At 35.3% G+C, this 10,398-nt stretch overlaps 1 long non-coding RNA gene across 1 annotated transcript; it reads right to left on the bottom strand.

Annotated features, from left to right (window-relative positions):
* Positions 1-1,644: 1,644 nt before the first annotated feature.
* On the bottom strand, positions 1,645-8,669 carry LOC141391839 (uncharacterized). Its single transcript, XR_012409726.1, has 3 exons — positions 8,615-8,669; positions 8,482-8,554; positions 1,645-2,204 (listed from the first exon to the last, which is right to left on the bottom strand). It is a non-coding gene; the product is annotated as an uncharacterized lncRNA (long non-coding RNA).
* Positions 8,670-10,398: the final 1,729 nt, after the last annotated feature.

Below are 10,398 nucleotides of genomic sequence, written 5' to 3'. Positions count from 1 at the left end.
GCATGGATATCTCGGAAACTAGAGCAGATAGGAGAAATCCGACTAGAAATTCATAAGGAGCATATCGAAAAACCCTAAAAACCACCTGTATCTCAAAAAGTAAAAAATGGTGTATGGAACACTTAACCATGACACCGACGAAATGGTAAATGTGGTAATCTCAGGTAAATAAAGGCACACAACTTAATTAAACATCATTTTTTTACTGCAGGTAGCCAGCAAAAAAAATAGTAGTGGGACAATGTAGAGTTATGATTTCACTGCACCCTTCCATGCAGTCCACATGGGGTTATGAAATATGCACCCCTTCGATACATTTTATAAGCAGTTGCTTTAAAAATCCCTACAAAAACAGATGGTTGATCCCTATAAGTAGATCCATTTTTAAAAGACAAACAAGAGTGTGTACATTTGGAAGAATTTGTTATAATACCCCGAGTTTCAAATGTCAATTCCGTATCACAAACGTCAAATAAATCCTTATGAAGTGGGTTAACCCGCCAAGAAACTCTAATGTTACCGTACTATAAAATAAGAAAATACAAACTATAGTTGCAAAAAATTTTCGGTAATTCACGAGACGTAAATTCTTAATGAAGTGGAGTTGGAGTCTATGTAGAAAGCTGAACTAGTGATGGGAAGGCAACATAAAAAACCTTTACGATGATGAAGCAAAATCAGTGTCGGTGTTTAAGTTCCTCTCCGGTCGGAAAGTCTTAAAAGGGTTCAAAAACTACTAATCCGTTTTGGAACCGAAAAGATGTAACGTAGTTGTTGTATCGTGACAAGCAACCATAAGAAATTGGATGTAGCACAAACATACACAACACAACAAGTATATTGATACTTACTTGTTGGTTTATATTGTCTTCAAAACAAATCAAATAAAGTTGTTTTAATTCACTAAGACGCTGGCGGTCTTCACTTTATTTAATTCAAAAAAAGGGATTAAGTAAGTACAAAAACTGACTACCTCGATTCTAACCTGGCGGCTAATTCACTTTTCTCGTTAGTTTCTTTTTATTTACTACTAATACAAAAACCAACTTCTTCTTCTTCTTCTACAGAAGGGGAATCAACCTCGATAATTTATTCATCGATTTTGAGTACAACCATGTCGATGTCGTCTCCAGGTTTCTTAGACGATTCATCGACATTCTGGGCCCCTTGCATTAATGCAACTGTAATTGACTCAGCCAATCGTTCTAATTTTGAAATTGCCGTCAGCATAAGGGACCTAGTGTCTTCTTCCCCTTGTTTAGCATTCATGTCTTTCTTCTTTGTTATGGTTGGTTGTTGATCTTGCTGCTTTTGTGATGTTTGCGGCTGTTGCAATGGTGGCTGTTGTTGTTGTGACAACAGTTGTTGTTCTTGCTGTTTTTGTGATGTCTGCGGCTGTTGCAATTGTGGCTGTTCTTGTTGTTTTGGCGATCGTTGTTGTTGCAATGGTTGTTGTTGTGGCAACGGTTGTTGTTGTGGTAATGGTTGTTGTTGTGGTAATGGTTGTTGTTGTAATAATGGTTGTTGTTGTGGTAATGGTCGTTGTTGTGGCAATAATGGTTGTTGTTGTGGTAATGGTCGTTGTTGTGGCAATAATTGTTGCTGTTGCAATGGTTGTTGTTGTGATAGTTGTTGCTGCTGCAATTGTAGATGTTGCCATGACTGTTGTTGCAATATATGTTGCTGCTCCAACTGCAGTTGCTCTCTGGTCTTCTTTGGAAGTTGTTGCTGCAGTTGATGAAGCTGCTGGTATTGTGGTTGTGCATGTTGTGGCTGCAGATGTTGTCTTCTTATCGATCTACGAGCCTTTGAATTCAATTTCGGCGAATAAATTGGTAAATAAGTTGGAGACATTGCTAGTTGATTTTGATGGTACATCTCATGATGCGCTTTCACTTTGGTATATAGGTCCGTTCGTGCTCCATTTCCTCTCATATTTGCGTTGTTGTCTATTGTGCTCATTGGTACTGACATTGGATGGATCATGGTGTGATGGCGGTCTCCACATATTTCGCAATTTCGTGGGGAACTACAATCACGTACAAAATGTGATCGGCCTAGACAGTTCATACAATATTTGTGTACTCTTACTACATATTCCCTCTGGATAGACGTCATACGTTTGAAGGTTCCACAGACCCGCAGTGAATGATAATTGAAGCACAACATGCAAAGTTCTGCAGATCCGCCATTCATTTTGAATTCTTCAAAAGTGTTGATAATGAAAAGAGAAAAAAAGAAATAGTACACCCCATAGAATATATGGGTAGGTTAATGATGTGTCTACTTGCGTTTATATATCACAAAAAACACAGACTACGAGCTACTACTGATCGGGAGAACACATAGCTTAACTATCGGTCTATATATGTTACCTGTCGATGTTTTTACTTTTACCACTCTTACGTGAGAATCTCTGCCTCTATGAACAGTAATTACTCTTCCCATCTTCCATTCGTTGGGTGGTAGCTGATCTTCTTTTATTAGTACAAAGTCGCCCTCTTCTACCTCCTTTTACAGAGTTTGGCACTTGTATCTTTTGTGTAATTCCTGTAGGTATTCTGTTTTCCACCTTGTACAGAAGTTCTGATGAAGCATTTTTAACTTTTCCCATCTGTTGATTATTGACAAATTGTCTTCTGGCAATTCTGGAGCGAATAGTAACGGGCCACCACGAAGAAAATGTCCAGGTGTCAAAGCTTCCAAATCATTCAGATAATGGTGTTATTGGTCTCGAGTTTAGAACACTTTCTATCCTAGCGAGAAGTGTCGTAAATTCCTCATAGTTGAATTTTTGTTCGCCAATTACTTTTTTGAAGTGCATTTTAAAGCTTTTGACCCCTGCTTCCCATAAACCCCCCATATGAGGGGCTCCAGGTGGTATGAATTTCCATTCGAACCCATGAGCTGAATACTTTCTTCTAATTTCCTCGGATGAGTCTTTCATAAATTGTATGTATTCTGATTTTAACTGACGACTGGCCCCTACAAAATTAGTACCATTGTCTGACATAACTTTCTTTGGTAGACCACGTCTTCCTGTAAATCTTACGAATGCCGCTAGAAATGAATCGGCTGACAAATTGGAACAGGCTTCTAAGTGAATTGCCTTTGTTGAGAAACAAACAAATACACACGTATATGCCTTCTGATAAGGAGAATTTCTCAATGTTCCGCTTTTTACTTGAAAAGGACCAGCGAAATCTACTCCTACATAAGTGAATGATAATGTAAATGAGCATCATGTTTGAACCGTACACATACCAAGCAATTATGAATATATTTCTTTAACGTTCTTTTTAACCTTGGAATGTAAAATTGAGTTCTTATAGTTGCCATCATGATAGATATGTCTCCATGTAAAAGAGTTTTATGAACAAAGTCAAGGAAGATATTACAGAAATGTGACGAATTTGGAATAATTATTGGGAATCTTTCATCATATGTCATTTCAGTATTAGCCAGTCTGCCATTTACCCGAATTACACCATTCATATCAATAAAGGGATTTAATGTCCTTAATACACTAGTTTTCGAAACGCGTTTAGAAGTACTTAAATCCTCATATTCTTGCGAAAAATATGACTTTTGTGTTACTCGAACGAGAATCATTTTCCCGTGGTTTAACTCTTCTTGGGAAAGCACACTATTTCTTTCTAATTCTTCCTTTGAGTACAGTTTTCCATCGTCGTTTTGTAAATAGGGCGATTTCAATCCACATTTTGATTGTTTGGTGGTTCTATTTATAAACCTATATACATATCCTGCGACCCATAATGCTTTATTGTAAGAGGAATAGTTAGACACTATATTGTTTTCTATAATCGTTGTATTGACTACTACGGTATTTCTTTTTTCTGGTGGATCCGGTAAAACTACATTAGATTGGGGCCACCTCTCCGCAGGACTTAATAACCACACTGGGCCGTTCCACCATAGTGAATTGCTCTCTAAATCCTTTGCGCTACATCCTCTAGTTCCAAGGTCAGCAGGATTACATTTCGAGGATACATGTCTCCATTCTGCGTTTTCAACATTCTGAAATATTGTATTAGTTCGGTTTGCGACATATGTATTCCAAGCTGCTGGATTCTTTTTTAACCATGTAAGTACAATAGTTGAATCTGTCCAGAGATATATCGATTTGACACCACATTTCAAGGTTGAAAGTACATGCTTTACTAGAGCCGAAAGCAAGACGGCCCCACACAGCTCCAATCTTGGCAAACTAATCTTTTTTAATGGGGCTACTTTGCTTTTGGCCACTAACAAGTTTACGTGATTCTGTTGTTCACTTTTTGAACGAATATATAATGCAGCACAGTATGCTTTCTCTGAGGCATCACAGAATCCGTGTATTTGTATGTCATAATCTGGATGATAGCCTATCCACCGTTTTATTTTTATTAAATGTATTTGTTGGAATTGTTCTATAAACTTATTCCATTTCGAATAAATACTCGCCGATACTTCCTCATCCCAATTTATACCTTCCAACCATAAATCTTGTAATAGTATTTTTGCCTGTATGATGATAGGAGATAACCACCCTGCTGGATCGAATAATTTCGAAACTGTTGATAATATTTGCCTTTTTGTAATTGTTTTTTCTACTGAGAGCTGCAAAACATTATATGAGAACATATCTGTAACTGCATTCCAACGAATGCCTAACGTCTTTGCAGAACTCATGTCTTCTATTTTTTAAAAATTCCCAATTCAACATATCTTCTTCTGGTATGTCAGACAAAAGAAGTGGATTATTTGCTGTTATCTTCTTAAGAGGAAATCCAGCTGACTTCAATGTACGCAATAACTGATTCCGAGCTCTTAATGCGGACTGGATAGTATGACCGCCAGTTAAGATGTCGTCAACATACGTTTCATTCTTAAGTATCTTTGAAGCAAGAGGATTTTCTGCTTCTTCTTCAGAAGCTAGCGGTAATAGTGTACGTATCGCTAAATACGGTGCACAGTTAATTCCAAACGTTACTCTTGTTAGTTCAAAATCTTCTATTTCATTCGTGACGTTGTTTCGAAATAAAACTCTTTGGAATGCTCTAACTTCTTTGTGAATTATTATTTGACGGTACATTTTTTCAATGTCTCCGTTGAATACAAACTGGTACATTCGCCAATTTAGAAGTACAGATGTGAGATCATTTTGTAAAATTGGACCTATATGCAGTACATCATTTAGCGAATATGAGCTTCTTGTTTTTCGCGAACCGTTGAACACCACTCTCACTTTTGTACTACTACTCTCGGGTTTATACACAGCGTGGTGTGGTAGGTAATAAGAAAAGTATTTCCCGTCTTTTTTAATTTCTTTTTGATTTACCTTCTCCATATGGCCAAGATCTATATATTCTTTTAGGACTTCACTGTAAGTCTTTTCTAGATAATTGTCTTTTTGTAATTTCTTTTCCATGTTTTCATATTGACTTTTTGCCATGAATCTGGATGAATCCAAAAATATCGAGTGAGGAAACTCATGTTTAAAGGGCAACCTAACCACATATCTACCTTCGGAATTCCTATAAGTTGTTTGAGTATAATAATCTTCACAATATTTTTCCGCTTCTGACACAATTGGAATCGAACTTACTTCTTCTTGCTCCCAGAACTTTTTTAACAGTTTGCTGATGTCTTCTGTTTCTTCTGATATTTCTATAGTGGCTAGGGAAATTTCTTTCTGTTTGATTGGACCATATATATACCAACCATAAATAGAGTTCTGAGCTATCATACTTCCTAAAATGTTCTTCTTTACACTTTCTAGTATAATGTATGGAATGATGTCACTTCCTATAAGTAAATCTACTTGAGCTGAAATAAGAAATCCTGGATCTGCAAGCATCAAATTCTTTATATCGTTTAAATCTTTTAACACAACTGTTTGTGTGGGTAAAAAACTTGTTAAATTTTTTACAACTATCACTTGAGTCTTGAGTTCAAAACGATTATTTTTCTCGTATAATTTGATTGTACAAACCTTGTCAGCATTAGCCACTACTGTTCCTCCTAATCCACTTATTTTAAAAGTAGCATTTTCCGTCGATATATTAATTCTTTTTACAATTCTGTGCGTTAAAAATGTCCTCTTTGAAGCTGAATCTATAAGGGCTCTAATAGTAAAGAGTTCACCTGCGTCCTTAATTTGAACAAGAACGGTTGGTAGAATAATGTCATCTTGGCTTAGAGATACATGACTTTCTACAGTAGAATTTTGATTCAATGAACTTGAAGAACAAGGCAAATCCTCATTTGTAATATGTGCACTTGTATGGCGATCAGTCTCAGCACGTGGAGAGTTGTGTAAATCTCTGTATGCTATTCTTGTAGATTGAGGCGTAATATTTGTCATGTGCAGTTTAGTGTGGTGTTTCTTCTTGCAATATAAGCACCTATGCATGCTAACGCACTCCTGACTTATGTGCCCAATTGCAAGACAATTATTGCATAAATGCTTCTCACGAACGGTTTCGATTCTCTGATTTACTGACATATTATTAAATTTGGGACAGTTTTTCAGAATGTGATTCTTTCCACATAAAATACATCTGTTTGGTTGTGAATACTTCTGTCCTAGGTTCTCTGAACTTCCTATGTGAGTTACTGGCTGACCTCTCAAACTATCAATTCTCTCAAGAACCTGATGTCTATTTATTAAAAACTCTTCCATTTGCGACCATTTAGGTAAATCGGAATGAGAATTTAGGGATTGCTCCCATAATGTTAATGTTTCTACCGATAGTTTAGTAGAACACAAATATACTATAATTGGATCCCATTGATCTACATTCACTCCATGTGCTTTGAGAATTGCTAAGCAATCACTAACTGTCGATTGCATCCTTTTAATATCTCTACTGTTTTCTGATTTTACCGGCGAAATGTTAAACAGAATTCTTAATTGGTTATCAACCAGCACACTTTTATTTTCATACGTAGTTTTTAGAGCCTCCCAGGCTAGTGAAAAACTCTGCTCGGACAGAGGATACCTCTCTACTATTTTTCCTGCTTCACCTTTGGTTTTATTTCTCAAATGGTACAACTTTTCTACCGACGTTAATCGTGAATGGGTACCGTAAATTGCGGTGAACAAATCTCGAAAAGCTGGCCATTCTTCATAACTGCCATAAAAGTCTGGTGTATCGCACGGTGGCACCTTTATGCAAATTTCCGACAGGTCAAAGGTAGTATTCGGAGGTTACATTGTTGAACTATTGAAATGTGATGGATTTGTAATATCACTTATCGTGTTGTTATTGGACTGAGCCTTCCTTTTCTTTAGTATTTCTATAAGATGTGCTTTTGTCGTTTGATACTTTTCCCTTGTAATATCGAATTCTTCTTTTGCTGTTCTCTTAAAAACACTATCTACTAATTTGTCTTCAGCGAAATATGCACTTTCAAACGAACTCTTTAAACTAAGCCAGTCTTCGTCTAATGTTTCTAATTTCGTTTCAATTAATGAATCAGAAAGCTCCTGTTCAGGAGTTTTTGCTATATTGACGCACATCGCCCGTAAATTATCATTTTCGTATTCGAACCTACTACAAATTGCCGACCCCATATTTCCTATAAGTTGCAGCTACTTTTCTCTGCACTGAATTATCAATTAACTATAACTGCCGAATTTATTTTTCGGTAAATAATGTGGAGTTAAAACTTTAAAATGATATTCGTGCGTAATGTTTTGTGTATCTATTTTTACTTTAAATATGGCTTCTCTGAATAGGTTTATAGAATAAACTTACAAGAAAATGAGGAATTTAATGAATATTATTTGTTTTCGTATGCTGCTAATATAATGAAATATAGTGTAATGCAATTTGCAGTTAGTTAGCTTTTTACGTTTCTTACGATACGTCGCGTTACGTTATACTAATTACTATGGTAACTGATTAACTATTGGTATTTGGTATTCGTTGAGTTCCTACTCTACAGCACTATGAAGAAGAATGACAAAGAAAGTAAACAATAACATAAACGAGAGTGGTGTTCTTATATTTTATTATTATTATTTTCGTTTTGTTTAATTAATAAAGAAATATATTCATCTAATTTGTGGTCGCACTATGACAATAAATGGAATATTATAAGTGATGGTAATTTAATGGCAGTAGTGTTCGTTACTTCTCCTGCATATATGTATGTGTATAACAACGAGTGATTTTCAGCACTGTTAAACAAAACAACAACAATCAGCCTTTTCAGGCGAAATTTATAATATTTTATGTTTTCTTTTCAGAAAATACAATGTTCCTAATTGCTTAGGTTCTTTATTTAGTTTTTTGGCTTCGAAGGACCATGTTTAAGTTCCTCTCCGGTCGGAAAGTCTTAAAAGGGTTCAAAAACTACAAATCCGTTTTGGAACCGAAAAGATGTAACGTAGTTGTTGTATCGTGACAAGCAACCATAAGAAATTGGATGTAGCACAAACATACACAACACAACAAGTATATTGATACTTACTTGTTGGTTTATATTGTCTTCAAAACAAATCAAATAAAGTTGTTTTAATTCACTAAGACGCTGGCGGTCTTCACTTTATTTAATTCAAAAAAGGGATTAAATAAGTACAAAAACTGACTACCTCGATTCTAACCTGGCGGCTAATTCACTTTTCTCGTTAGTTTCTTTTTATTTACTACTAATACAAAAACCAACTTCTTCTTCTTCTTCTACAGAAGGGGAATCAACATCGATAATTTATTCATCGATTTTGAGTACACCCATGTCGATGTCGTCTCCAGGTTTCTTAGACGATTCATCGACAGTCGGTTTTATAAAATGCAGAGGAGAAGGAAGAAGTAGATTCGGATTAATCTAAGCATTTTTATCATTTACGTTTATATATAACCGGATTTAACAAACCCACTGGGTTTCAAATCTCTATTCCATTGCTCATATTTCAAATAAATCCTCATAAAGAAAGTTAACCCTGCAAAACGCTATAATATAAACATGGTCTAATACTGTTGTTTTTCATATTTGTATAATAAATACATTTTATTTATTCTGGGATTTATCGCAATGGCTTGCATTTTTTATTGCATCTTTGGATTCAAAATGGAGTGCTTCCTAGCTGCGTGCTGGGAAGCAAAATGGAGAGCTTCTTTCTGCCCGCTCACTTTTAAAAATTCTCGAGGAATTCATAGAAAAAGATGTTCTTCCGCGACATTTGTACTGTGCACTTGTAGTAATTGAACTGCATCCGTGGATGTAATCATTTGCTGTGTAATTATCCCGATAAACAGGTATATTTCGATTTATCTGATGTAAAATGAATGAAAACAACACAATAATGAAAACATGTTTTTGATCATTTATTTGAAAGATTTTAGCTAATTATTTCGGTAAACAGGTTTATCTCCATTTATCTGACGTAAAATCACTAAGAGCAGGTTTTTGGTCATTTATTTTACAGATTTTCAATGTAATTGACATCTTAAATGACGCGATTTATTAATATCCATATTATGTAACTCCGCTACAATTTTTAAAATAAATTAAACGGAATGGTTTACTGTAGAATAATATGACGTATGTATATATAACCGGATTTAACAAACCCACTGGGTTTCAAACGAAAATTCACGTTCTGATTTTTGAAATTTGTTTTTAAACTAGTAAGTTTTTAACATATTAATTTCATAACTGAAAAAAATTTAAGCCTTCGCGTCGATGCATGGATATCTCGGAAACTAGAGCAGATAGGAGAAAGCCGACTAGAAATTCATAAGGAGCATATCGAAAAACCCTAAAAACCACCTGTATCTCAAAAAGTAAAAAATGGTGTATGGAACACTTAACCATGACACCGACGAAATGGTAAATGTGGTAATCTCAGGTAAATAAAGGCACACAACTTAATTAAACATCATTTTTTTACTGCAGGTAGCCAGCAAAAAAAAAAATAGTAGTGGGACAATGTAGAGTTATGATTTCACTGCACCCTTCCATGCAGTCCACATGGGGTTATGAAATATGCACTCCTTCGATACATTTTATAAGCAGTTGCTTTAAAAATCCCTACAAAAACAGATGGTTGATCCCTATAAGTAGATCCATTTTTAAAAGACAAACAAGAGTGTGTACATTTGGAAGAATTTGTTATAATACCCCGAGTTTCAAATGTCAATTCCATATCACAAACGTCAAATAAATCCTTATGAAGTGGGTTAACCCGCCAAGAAACTCTAATGTTACCGTACTATAAAATAAGAAAATACAAACTATAGTTGCAAAAAATTTTCGGTAATTCACGAGACGTAAACTCTTAATGAAGTGGAGTTGGAGTCTATGTAGAAAGCTGAACTAGTGATGGGAAGGCAACATAAAAAACCTTTACGATGATGAAGCAAAATCAGTGTCGGTTTTATAAAATGC

Source organism: Musca autumnalis, unplaced genomic scaffold (genome assembly GCF_047663935.1).
Source record: "Musca autumnalis isolate F117 unplaced genomic scaffold, ASM4766393v1 scaffold_148, whole genome shotgun sequence".
In the NCBI taxonomy this organism is placed as follows: domain Eukaryota; kingdom Metazoa; phylum Arthropoda; class Insecta; order Diptera; family Muscidae; genus Musca; species Musca autumnalis.
This window is presented reverse-complemented; position numbering and strand designations above follow the sequence as displayed.